This window comes from Bufo bufo, chromosome 4, assembly GCF_905171765.1.
Source record: "Bufo bufo chromosome 4, aBufBuf1.1, whole genome shotgun sequence".
NCBI classification, from domain to species: domain Eukaryota; kingdom Metazoa; phylum Chordata; class Amphibia; order Anura; family Bufonidae; genus Bufo; species Bufo bufo.
This window is the reverse complement of record NC_053392.1, coordinates 239,939,482-239,953,427: the sequence shown is the minus strand read 5'-3', so window position 1 is coordinate 239,953,427 and position 13,946 is coordinate 239,939,482. Positions and strand designations below refer to the sequence as shown.

Sequence of the window (13,946 nt, the reverse complement as noted above, 5' to 3'; positions counted from 1 at the left end):
TGGCACAAATTTATATTGCATATCGCCTATATCGCCCACCCCTATTGTGAAGCATGTCCAATCAACCTTGCTGCATGTGATTATTTCTAAGCAGAAAGTACAGGGTGGGCCATTTATATGGATACACCTTTCTTTCTACTCTAGGGGTGCATCAGGGGGGCTTCAAATGGGACATGGTGTAAAAAAAAAACTGTCCAGCAAAATCTGCCTTCCAAAAACCGTATGGCATTCCTTTCCTTCTGCACCCTGCAGTGTGCCTGTACAGCTGTTTACGACCACATATGGGGTGTTTCTGTATCTCTATTTTCCATTAATTCTTGTGGAACACCTAAAGGGTTAACAAAATTTGCCAAAGAATTGAAATTCTGAAATTTCATCTCCATTTGCCAATAACTCTTGTGGAACACCTAAAGGGTTAAGGACGTTTGTAAAATCTGTTTTGAATACCTTGAGGGGTGTAGTTTCTTAGATGGGGTCACTTTTATGGAGTTTCTACTCTAGGGTTGCATCAGGGGGGCTTCAAATGGGACATGGTGTCAAAAAAAACAGTCCAGCAAAACCTGCCTTCCAGAAACTGTATGGCATTCCTTTCCTTCTGCGCCCTGCCGTGTGCCCGTACAGCGGTTTACAACCACATATGGGGTGTTTCTGTAAACTACAGAATCAGGGCCATAAATATTGAGTTTGGTTTGGCTGTTAACCCTTGCTTTGTAACTGGAAAAAAAAATGGAAAATCTGGCAAAATAGTGAAATTTTTAAATTGTATCTCTATTTTCCATTAATTCTTGTGGAACACCTAAAGGGTTAACAAAGTTTGTAAAATGAGTTTTGAATACCTTGAGGGGTGTAGTTTATAGAATGGGGTCATTTTTGGGTGGTTTCTATTATGTAAGCCTCGCAAAGTGACTTCAGACCTGAACTGGTCCCTAAGAATTGGGTTTTTGAAAATTTCTGAAAAATTTCAAGATTTGCTTCTAAACTTCTAAGCCTTGTAACATCCCCAAAAAATAAAATATCATTCCCAAAATGATCCAAATATGAAATAGATATATGGGGAATGTAAAGTAATAACTATTTTTGGAGGTATTACTATCTATTATAGCATTTTACCAGTGTCATGAAGTACAATATGTGACGAAAAAAATCTCTGAATGACCTGGATAAGTCAAAGCGTTTTAACGTTATCAGCACTTAAAGTGACACTGGTCAGATTTGCAAAAAAATGGCCAAGTCCTTATGGTGAAATAGGGCTGAGTCTTTAAGGGGTTAATGACAATCTGCACTATCATTGTTTCAGTTTCTATTCTCCTCTAGAGCTCTACTGTATAAAAGCAAAACAAGATAGATCAGAGTTAGAAGTCCTTCTGATCGAAGCTTCACTCCTTCACTCCAGGTATGCATAACATATCTGTGCATTGCTTTTGACTACTGTTCATTTGAGTACCGTAATATATTCTTGTTTCTATGTATCAAACAGAATGTCGTATAGGTCATGTATCATATGAAAAAATGGTTTGCTAACTGAAAGATACACTGTGCATACCTAAAAATGCAACACAATGCTCTGTATCACAGTCAAGAAAAAATTCTCAATTTTAAGTAATAAGTAAAGATCTGTAGCACCATCTGAATGATGCATACATCTTGATTATCAATAGATATATATCATTTCCTAAAGATGTTAGATATTTGGAAAAAGTATGTTAGCAGGGACTGGAGATTTGATATGGCTTGTGTGCTGTGTTTGCATGGATCAGAGCATTTTACACTTCTCATCCTATTATCTCCATAGGAGTTTACTCACCACAGTACTGGCGTCACAGTAACCCTTGGTTGAAGTGATGCACAAACAGTATATTTTTTCCAACCATATATACTATGTAACACATTGTAACTATTACAAAGGGCATTGTAGCACAAACATATGCAAGGGTGTGAGGAGGTAATTAACTCCTTATAACCAACATTATTTTTTCGTTCTTTCCCCTCTGCATTTCAACAGCCATAGCTTTTTTATTTTTTCATTGACATGGTTTGAGGCCTTGTTTTATGTGGGAGAAATGTTATTGTTTTTTGGCGTTCTTAGGAGGTACATTTAAATTACAGTTTAAGGGTTCATTCACACGTCCGTGTGTGTTTTGCGGATCCACGGATCCGTGGATCCGCAAGACACGGAAATCGGCGATTTCCTGGGCAGCACATCATGCTGCCCCATAGAAATGAATGGGTCCGCAATTCCGTTCCGCAAAATGCGGAACGAAATTGCGGATGTTTGAATGGACCCTAATGTATATGATTTTTGTTCCCTGTAGAAATATAGAAAACATACATTTTTGAGGATAATAAATTAATTCGTCAGGTCACTATGGTCATGTGGATACCCAATATGTGTATTTTTTTTTATTATTATTCAGTGTGCACAATAAAATATATGTATACAAAAAAATTGTGTTTTTTAATTTTTGCGTTTATTTGCCCAGTTTTTTTTATTATTACATTATTTAGAAAATTTTTAGCCAATTATGCAATTGCAGTTTTTTTTTTCTTACTTTATTTCAAACTTATAATGTATTACTCGTGTATGATAATACCTTATTCTCTCTGCCACTATTACACAGACTACAGCAATAAAAGGATTAACAGCTGGGATTGGAGCTTCTGTTGACCCTGGCTGTAATGCAGGGGCATGCACTAAGCTGTTAGTAACAGCTGGTTCTTAGTGCTGGAGCGCTCCGGGACCTGTTAACTCCACTCTGCTTCTGCAACACCAAAAGATGGCACTGAAGACTGAGGCCCTGCACTAGTGTTGATCACGAATATTCGAATTGCAAATTTTTATCTCGAATATCGGCACTTCAAGAATTCGTGAATATTTAGAATATAGTGATATATATTCGTAATTTCGAATATTCGAGATTTATTTTTAATCAGTACACATGATCCCTCCCTGCTTCTAGCTTGTGGGCCAATCAGAAGGCTGCAATATCGTTGACTTTAGGAGTAGAGTTGATTGTGAATTTTCATAATGCGAATTTTCGAAATGCGTATTTTCGTAATGAGAATCAATGAGATCGTGAAAACTCAGATCCAATGGTATATTCTAACCCCCAGGCATTCCCATGGTGACGGGAACTCTTGACGGGGAGGAGTATGCCAAAGTGGAACAACTGTACAGATAAAAAAAGAAAAAGACGAATACTCTAAAAAATGAATATATTCGATATAGTGCTATATCTTTGTTTTTCGAGTATTGGTAATACTCTAAAACAAGAATATATAGCAATATAGCGAATATTCGAAAAAAAAATGAGACAAAGGCCTCATGCACACGACCGTTGTTGTGTTCTGTTCCTCAAAATGGGGTTCCAATGTTCCGTGATCCGTTTCCGTTTTTGTTTCCGTGTGTCTTCCTTTATTTTTGGAGGATCACCAGACATAAAGGAAAGTAAAAAAAAATCTAAGACAGGTTTGCCATGCAAATGATATGAAAAAAACGGATGCGGACGCGCGGACACGGATGACAATCTTGTGTGCCTCCGTGTTTTTTAGCGGTCCCATTGACTTGAATGGGTCCGCGAACCGTTTTCCGCGAAAATAATAGGACAGGTTATATTTTTTTGACGGACTGGAACCACCGATCACGGACGCGGATGAAAAACGGTGCATTAGCCGAGTTTTTAACGGACCCATTGAAAGTCAATGGGTCCGCAGAAAATCACGAAAACGGAACAACGGACACGGAATAAAATAACGGTCGTGTGCATGAGTCCAAAGAAGATTATAGCACTATATTAGCTAAATTGCTCTATATTCGTTTTTTTTCGTATATTCGCTATATTGCTATATATTCTTGTTTTTGAATATTACCAATATCCTAAAAAATGAATATATTCGTTTTCTAGAATACTCATCTTTTTTTCCATCTGAATTCATGATTCCTCCCTGCTTAAGTAAATTAAGCAGGGAGGAATCATGACTTCAGATGGAAAAAAAAACTAATATTCTAAAAAACTAATATATTCGATATAGTGCTGTATATTCGTTTTTCGAATATTCGTAATATTCTAAAACAACAATATATAGCAATATAGCAAACATTCGGAAAAAAAGAATGTAGAACAATTTAGCTAATATAGTGCCATAACCTTTTTTTTAATAGTTGTAATTTTTTCCAATCTGAACTTCACATGAGAAAAAAATTACAACTATTAGACAAAGAAGATTATAGCACTATATTTGCTAAATTTCTCTATATTCGTTTTTTTTGGGATATTCACTCTATTGCTATATATTCTTGTTTTTGAATATTACGAATATTCTAAAAAACAAATATATTCGTTTTCTAGAATATTTGTCCTTTTTTTTTAAATCTGTACAGTTGTTCCACTTTGGCATACTCCTCCCCGACAAGCGTCCCTGTCACCATGGGAATGCCTGGGGGTTAGAATATACTAGGGATGTCCCGATACCGATACCAGTATCGGTATCGGGACCGATACCGGACATTTGCATGAGTACATGTACTCGTGCAAATGTCCCCGATACCACTGCCGATACCTGTGCGCCGCTTCTAAATGTGTCTGTGTCCGTCCGCGGCCCCTGCATCTCGCACAGCTGATATAGCTTCAGAGGCAGCAGCAGGCAGTGTAATAGGAGCCTACAGTGGAAGCTAGGCCCGCCCCTCCCCCCCCTCCAACCAATCAGAGGGAACCAGCACTGACTCACAGCACAGGGGGAGTCGCAGGGACTCAGAGAATCGTCTGAGAGTTTATTAGTTATCACCAAGTCCCTGCCAGGCTTCCTGCTCTGCGGCTCCCTGTAAGTCAGTCCGGGAGGAGGGGGGGGCATTATTAGCATAGCATGTAGTAGAGCTGTGTGTGTACAGGGTGCATGTAGCAGAGCAGGAAGCCTGGCAGGGACTCGGTGACAGTCTCTGACTCATTAGATTCTTTTAACGATTCTCTGAGTCCCTGCAATAACTATACATTTTAATTACATCACAGTCTGCTCCACTGCATTCACTGCAGCAGAGCTGTGTTTGCCAGGAGCGAGTCCCTCCTGACCTTCGGTTCACTTGAGAGCCGACTCCTTGTGGCTGCCCCCATACAGTATAACATCTCCTTGTGGCTGCCCCCATACAGTATAACGTCTCCTCGTGGCCGCCCCCATACAGTATAATGTCTCCTTGTGGCTGCCCCCATACAGTATAACGTCTCCTTGTGGCTGCCCCCATACAGTATAACGTCTCCTTGTGGCTGCCCCCATAAAGTATAACGTCTCCTTATGGCTACCCCATACAGTATAACATCTCCTTGTGGCTGCCCCCATACAGTATAACGTCTCCTTGTGGCTGCCCCATACAGTATAACGTCTCCTTGTGGCTGCCCCCATACAGTATAACGTCTCCTTGTGGCTACCCCATACAGTATAACTTCTTCTTGTGGCTGCCCCCATACAGTATAACGTCTCCTTGTGGCTGCCCCCATACAGTATAACGTCTCCTTGTGGCTGCCCCCATACAGTGTAACGTCTCCTTGTGGCTGCCCCCATACAGTATAACGTCTCCTTGTGGCTGCCCCCATACAGTATAACGTCTCCTTGTGGCTGCCCCCATACAGTATAACGTCTCCTTGTGGCTGCCCCCATACAGTATAACGTCTCCTTGTGGCTGCCCCCATACAGTATAACGTCCCCTTGTGGCTGCCCCCATACAGTATAACGTCTCCTTGTGGCTGCCCCCATACAGTATAACGTCTCCTTGTGGCTGCCCCCATACAGTATAACGTCTCCTTGTGGCTGCCCCCATACAGTATAACGTCTCCTTGTGGCTGCCCCCATACAGTATAACGTCTCCTTGGAATGTTATAGTTCTGTTTTTGGGCCTTTTGGTTGGTCAGTGGTCAGAAAATACATGTGTGTGTATTTTATTGTTAAAATTAGTATCGGTAATTGGTATCGGTGAGCACTTAAATAAAAGTATCGGTACTCGTACTCAGTCTTAAAAAAATGGTATCGGGACATCCCTAGAATATACCATCGGATCTGAGTTTTCACAATCTCATTAATTGTCATTACGAAAATTCGCATCACAAAAATTCTCATTACGAAAATTCGTATTATGAAAATTCAATCAACACTACTCCTAACGAATATTCTAATTCACGAATATTTGACGAATATTCTAAAAAATATTCGCGAAATATTGCAAATTCGAATATGACCCCTGCTGCTCATCACTACCCTGCACTACCAAAAGACAGTAGGGGTTGTAAAGGGGTTAAAGTAGTAGAAGGAGGTTTTCATTGTATGTTGCATAGAGATATGTAGGTTAGGTTTGATTAATATGGCTGTATTAATTTTTAATTTAATTTTATTCTATTATGGAAGTACTGACTAGTATGTAGAAGGCATGGGGAGTGAAGAGCTGCCTGTACTCACCTCTCCCTGATCTTCTCTGGGTCTGGGTGGTCTATGACCCGACATTGTACACAGTCAGGTGAATGTCAGGGACCGCAACTGCAAGAGCAAACTGAGTACCTGCAGAGTAGTGGTGGAGCAGGAGAGGTGAGTGAATTTATTTATTTTGGGTCTGAACTGAGGTCTGATGGGGCCTAACATGGAGGGCTAAAGGGACTCTGATCTGAGGTCTGAAATAGGGGTCTGACATGGAGGTCTAAAGAGGCTCTGATCTGAGGTCTGAAATGGGGGTCTGATACAGAGGTCTAAAGAATCTCTGATTTGAGGTCTGATATGGGGGTCTGATATGAGGTCTGGTACAAGAGTCTAATCTGAGGTGTAAGGGGGAATGTAAGAGGTTATTTATTGTACTGGCACATATTATAAGGGGGTTTTGTTTGTACTGGTGCACATTATAAAGGTATTTTATGTACTGGTGCACATTATAAGGATGTATGTTTTGTACTGGCACACATTATAAGGCGATCATTTTTGTACTGGAACACATTATAAGGGGGTATTTTTGTACTGGCATACATTAGGGGAACATTTATATACTGGCACACATTATAAGCAGAATTATTACTATTGGGTGACTATGGGGAACATGATTACTATTATGGACACAATGGGGGTATTATTACTAATGGGGGCACTGTTAACACTATGCACTCTGGCAGATAATTATTTCTATTGGTGGGACTTTGGGGAGCAGTATTACTATGAGGGGTATCCTGCCACAGTATCAGCTTAGTACTATTATTTTTGGGGGACATTATGCTTACAATATTAGTATCAAGGGCACTATTTGTTGGGCAGTTATTTTTTAGGGCACTGTGTGAAGAGAGCATTATCTGTGTGGTACTAGTATTTTCAGAGGGACTGTTTCTGCAGTATAGTTTTGGGGAGCACAGCGGGCACAGTATTGGGGTGGCAGGATGGGGGGGTTCAGAAGGTTGGAGGATGATGGAAAAAGTAGGAAACTGAGATGTACAGTCGTGGCAAAAAGTTTTGAGAATGACCTAACCCCTCAGATGAACACCGTAAAAAATAAAAACTGTGCTAAATAAACCATTTTTTTGTCACCTTACATCACAAAGAGTACAACAGCAAGCGATCAAAAAGGCGTTTGCCCACGAAAATAGTACCAATCTAACCGTCATCTCATCCCGCAAAAAATGAGCCCCTACCTGAGACAACAAAATAAAAAACTATGGCTCAGAATATGGAGACACTAAAACATGATTTTTATTTTTTTCCAAAAATTATATTATTGTGTAAAACTTACATAAATAAAACAAAAGTATACATATTAGGTATCGCCACGTCCGTATCGACCGGCTCTATAAAAATATCACATGACCTAACCCCTCAGATGAACACCGTAAAATATTTAAAATAAAAACTGTGCTAAATAAACCATTTTTTGTCACCTTACATCACAAAAAGTGTAATAGCAAGCGATCAAAAAGTCACACGCACCCCAAAATAGTGCCAATAAAACCGTCATCTCATCCCGCAAAAATTGTACCCTACCCAAGGTAATCTCCCAAAAACTGAAAAAATTTGACTCTGAAGACTATGGAAACACTAAAACATGATTTTTTTTGCTTCAAAAATGAAATCATTGTGTAAAACTTACATAAATAAAAATAAAAGTATACATATTAGGTATCGCCGCATCCGTGACAACCTGGTCTATAAAAATATCACATGATATAACCTGTCAGATGAATGTTGTAAATAACAAAAAATAAAAACGGTGCCAAAACAGCTATTTCTTGTTATCTTGCCTCGAAAAAAGTGTAATATAGAGCAACCAAAAATCATATGTACCCTAAACTAGTACCAACAATACTGCCACCCTATCCGTAGTTTCTAAAATGGGGCCACTTTTTTGGAGTTTCTACTCTAGGGGTGCATCAGGGGGGTTTCAAATGGGACATGGTGTAAAAAAAAACAGTCCAGCAAAATCTGCCTTCCAAAAACCGTATGGCATTCCTTTCCTTCTGCACCCTGCAGTGTGCCCGTACAGCTGTTTACGACCACATATGGGGTGTTTCTGTATCTCTATTTTCCATTAATTCTTGTGGAACACCTAAAGGGTTAACAAAATTTGCCAAAAAATTGAAATTCTGAAATTTCATCTCCATTTGCCAATAACTCTTGTGGAACACCTAGAGGGTTAACAACGTTTGTAAAATCTGTTTTGAATACCTTGAGGGGTGTAGTTTCTTAGATGGGGTCACTTTTATGGAGTTTCTACTCTAGGGTTGCATCAGGGGGGCTTCAAATGGGACATGGTGTCAAAAAAAACAGTCCAGCAAAACCTGCCTTCCAGAAACTGTATGGCATTCCTTTCCTTCTGCGCCCTGCCGTGTGCCCGTACAGCGGTTTACGACCACATATGGGGTGTTTCTGTAAACTACAGAATCAGGGCCATAAATATTGAGTTTGGTTTGGCTGTTAACCCTTGCTTTGTAACTGGAAAAAAATTATTAAAATGGAAAATCTGGCAAAAAAGTGAAATTTTTAAATTGTATCTATTTTCCATTAATTCTTGTGGAACACCTAAAGGGTTAACAAAGTTTGTAAAATGAGTTTTGAATACCTTGAGGGGTGTAGTTTATAGAATGGGGTCATTTTTGGGTGGTTTCTATTATGTAAGCCTCGCAAAGTGACTTCAGACCTGAACTGGTCCCTAAGAATTGGGTTTTTGAAAATTTCTGAAAAATTTCAAGATTTGCTTCTAAACTTCTAAGCCTTGTAACATCCCCAAAAAATTAAATATCATTCCCAAAATGATCCAAATATGAAATAGATATATGGGGAATGTAAAGTAATAACTATTTTTGGAGACATTACTATATATTATAGAAGTAGAGAAATTGAAACTTGGAAATTTGCTATTTTTTTAAAAAAAATTGGTAAATTTGGTATTTTTTTTATAAATAAAAATGTTTTTTTTTACTTCATTTAAAATCTTTTTGTGACGAAAATAAAATCTCTGAATGACCTGGATAAGTCAAAGCGTTTTAAAGTTATCAGCACTTAAAGTGACACTGGTCAGATATGCAAAAAAATGTCCAAGTCCTTATGGTGAAATAGGGCTGAGTCCTTAAGGGGTTAATGACAATCTGTACTATCATTGTTTCAGTTTCTATTCTCCTCTAGAGCTCTACTGTATAAAAGCAAAACAAGATAGATCAGAGTTAGAAGTCCTTCTGATCGAAGCTTCACTCCTTCACTCCAGGTATGCATAACATATCTGTGCATTGCTTTTGACTACTGTTCATTTGAGTACCGTAATATATTCTTGTTTCTATGTATCAAACAGAATGTCGTATAGGTCATGTATCATATGAAAAAATGGTTTGCTAACTGAAAGATACACTGTGCATACCTAAAAATGCAACACAATGCTCTGTATCACAGTCAAGAAAAAATTCTCAATTTTTGCTTATTACTAATAAGTAAAGATCTGTAGCACCATCTGAATGATGCATACATCTTGATTATCAATAGCTATATATCATTTCCTAAAGATGTTAGATTTTTAGAAAAAGTATGCTAGCAGGGACTGGAGATTTGATATGGCTTGTGTGCTGTGTTTGCATGGATCAGAGCATTTTACACTTCTCATCCTATTATCTCCATAGGAGTTTACTCACCACAGTACTGGCGTCACAGTAACCCTTGGTTGAAGTGATGCACAAACAGTATATTTTTTCCAACCATATATACTATGTAACACATTGTAACTATTACAAAGGGCATTGTAGCACAAACATATGCAAGGGTGTGAGGAGGTAATTAACTCCTTATGACCAACATTATTTTTTCGTTCTTTCCCCTCTGCATTTCATTTAAAACTTAACATTTAATAATGTCTAAGAGTAAAATAATGGGCCCTTTATTTTACTCTTAGACATTATTAAATGTTAAGTTTTAAATAAAATAAGCTACCCATCAGTTGTTAATTTACTTTGGATTAAAAGGGTTTAGCCCACTATTTAGTAACTGTAATCTGACCCACTATAATTGGTTCTGTTACCACCCTCTGCATTTCAACAGCCATAGCTTTTTTATTTTTCCATTGACATGGGTTGAGGCCTTGTTTTATGTGGGAGAAATGTTATTGTTTTTTGGCGTTCTTAGGAGGTACATTTAAATTACAGTTTAAGGGTTCATTCACATGTCCGTGTGTGTTTTGCGGATCCACGGATTCGTGGATCCGCAAAACACGGAAATCGGCGATTTCCTGGGCAGCACATCATGCTGCCCCATAGAAATGAATGGGTCCGCAATTCCGTTCCGCAGAATGCGGAACCAAATTGCGGATGTTTGAATGGACCCTAATGTATATGATTTTTGTTCCCTGTAGAAATATAGAAAACATACATTTTTGAGGATAATAAATTAATTCTTCAGGTCACTATGGTCATGTGGATACCCAATATGTGTAATTTTTTTTAATTAAAATTGTGTTTTTAAATTTTTGCATTTATTTGCACAGTTTTTTTATTATTACATTATTTTGAATTTTTTTGCCAATTATGCAATTAGTTTTTTTTTTTTTACTTTATTTCCAACTTATAATGTATTACTCGTGTATGATAATACCTTATTCTCTCTGCCACTATTACACAGACTACAGCAATAAAAGGATTAACAGCTGGGATTGGAGCTTCTGTTGACCCTGGCTGTAATGCAGGGGCATGCACTAAGCTGTTAGTAACAGCTGGTTCTTAGTGCTGGAGCGCTCCGGGACCTGTTAACTCCACTCTGCTTCTGCAACACCAAAAGATGGCACTGAAGACTGAGGCCCTGCACTAGTGTTGATCACGAATATTCGAATTGCTAATTTTTATCTCGAATATCGGCACTTCAAGAATTCGTGAATATTTAGAATATAGTGATATATATTCGTAATTTTGAATATTCGAGATTTATTTTTAATCAGTACACATGATCCCTCCCTGCTTCTAGCTTGTGGGCCAATGAGAAGGCTGCAATATCTTTGACTTTAGGAGTAGAGTTGATTGCGAATTTTCATAATGCGAATTTTCGAAATGCGTATTTTCATAATGAGAGTCAATGAGATCGTGAAAACTCAGATCCAATGGTATATTCTAACCCCCAGGCATTCCCATGGTGACGGGGACTCTTGACGGGGAGGAGTATGCCAAAGTGGAACAACTGTACAGATAAAAAAAGAAAAAGACGAATACTCTAAAAAATGAATATATTCGATATAGTGCTATATCTTTGTTTTTCGAGTATTCGTAATACTCTAAAACAAGAATATATAGCAATATAGCGAATATTAGAAAAAAAATGAGACAAAGGCCTCATGCACACGACCGTTGTTGTGTTCCGTTCCTCAAAATGGGGTTCCGTTGTTCCGTGATCCGTTTCTGTTTTTGTTTCCGTGTGTCTTCCTTTATTTTTGGAGGATCACCAGACATAAAGGAAAGTAAAAAAAAAATCTAAGACAGGTTTGCCATGCAAATGATAGGAAAAAAACGGACGCGGACGCGCGGACACGGATGACAATCTTGTGTGCCTCCGTGTTTTTTAGCAGTCCCATTGACTTGAATGGGTCCGCGAACCGTTTTCCGCGAAAATAATAGGACAGGTTATATTTTTTTGATGGACTGGAACCACCGATCACGGACGTGGATGACAAACCACGATATAGTGCTGTATATTTGTTTTTCGAATATTCGTAATATTCTAAAACAAGAATATATAGCAATATAGCAAATATTCGAAAAAAAAAGAATGTAGAACAATTTAGCTAATATAGTGCCATAACCTTTTTTTAATAGTTGTAATTTTTTTCCATTCTGAACTTCACATGAGAAAAAAATTACAACTATTAGACAAAGAAGATTATAGCACTATATTTGCTAAATTTCTCTTTATTCGTTTTTTTCGAATATTCGCTATATTGCTATATATTCTTGTTTTTGAATATTACGAATATTCTAGAAAACAAATATATTCGTTTTCTAGAATATTTGTCTTTTTTTTTTTTATCTGTACAGTTGTTCCACTTTGGCATACTCCTCCCCGACAAGCATCCCTGTCACCATGGGAACGCCTGGGGGTTAGAATATACCATCGGATCTGAGTTTTCACAATCTCATTAATTGTCATTACGAAAATTCGCATCACGAAAATTCTCATTACGAAAATTCGTATTACGAAAATTCACAATCAACACTACTCCTAACGAATATTCAAATTCGCGAATATTTGACGAATATTCTAAAAAATATTCGCGAAATATCGCAAATTCGAATATGACCCCTGCCGCTCATCACTACCCTGCACTACCAAAAGACAGTAGGGGTTGTAAAGGGGTTAAAGTAGTAGAAGGAGGTTTTCATTGTATGTTGCATAGAGATATGTAGGTTAGGTTTGATTAATATGGCTGTATTAATTTTTTATTTAATTTTATTCTATTATGGAAGTACTGACTAGTATGTAGAAGGCATGGGGAGTGAAGAGCTGCCTGTACTCACCTCTCCCTGATCTTCTGGATCTGGGTGCACTATGACCCGACATTGTACACAGTCAGGTGAACGTCAGGGACCGCAACTGCAAGAGCAAACTGAGTACCTGCAGAGTAGTGGTGGAGCAGGAGAGCTGAGTGAATTTATTTATTTTGGGTCTGAACTGAGGTCTGATGGGGTCTAACATGGAGGGCTAAAGGGACTCTGATCTGAGGTCTGAAATAGGGGTCTGACATGGAGGTCTAAAGAGGCTCTGATCTGAGGTCTGAAATGGGGGTCTGATACAGAGGTCTAAAGAATCTCTGATTTGAGGTCTGATATGGGGGTCTGATATGAGGTCTGGTACAAGAGTCTAATCTGAGGTGTAAAGGGGAATGTAAGAGGTTATTTATTGTACTGGCACATATTATAAAGGGGTTTTGTTTGTACTGGTGCACATTATAAAGGTATTTTATGTACTGGTGCACATTATAAGGAGGTATGTTTTGTACTGGCAAACATTATAAGGCGATAATTTTTGTACTGGAACACATTATAAGGGGGTATTTTTGTACTGGCATACATTAGGGGAACATTTTTATACTGGCACACATAAGCAGAATTATTACTACTGGGTGACTATGGGGAGCATGATTACTATTATGGGCACAATGGGGGTATTATTACTAATGGGGGCACTGTTAACACTATGCACTCTGGCAGATAATTATTTCTATTGGTGGGACTTTGGGGAGCAGTATTACTATGAGGGGTATCCTGCCACAGTATCAGCTTAGTACTATTATTTTTTGGGGACATTATGTTTACAATATTAGTATCAAGGGCACTATTTGTTGGGCAGTTATTTTTTAGGGCACTGTGTGAAGAGAGCATTATCTGTGTGGTACTAGTATTTTCAGAGGGACTGTTTCTGCAGTATAGTTTTGGGGAGCACAGCGGGCACAGTATTTGGGGGCTGGATGGGGGGGT

At 38.4% G+C, this 13,946-nt stretch overlaps 1 protein-coding gene across 1 annotated transcript in view; it reads left to right on the top strand.

Moving 5' to 3' along the window:
- The first annotated feature begins 1,351 nt into the window (after positions 1 to 1,351).
- Positions 1,352 to 13,946, top strand: part of LOC121000056 (receptor-transporting protein 3-like) — a 28,431-nt gene continuing 15,836 nt past the window's right edge. The window contains exons 1-2 of the mRNA XM_040431080.1: positions 1,352 to 1,393; positions 9,614 to 9,709. The gene's annotated coding sequence lies outside the window, so the exon portion shown is untranslated. The remainder of the gene's footprint in view (positions 1,394 to 9,613; positions 9,710 to 13,946) is intronic.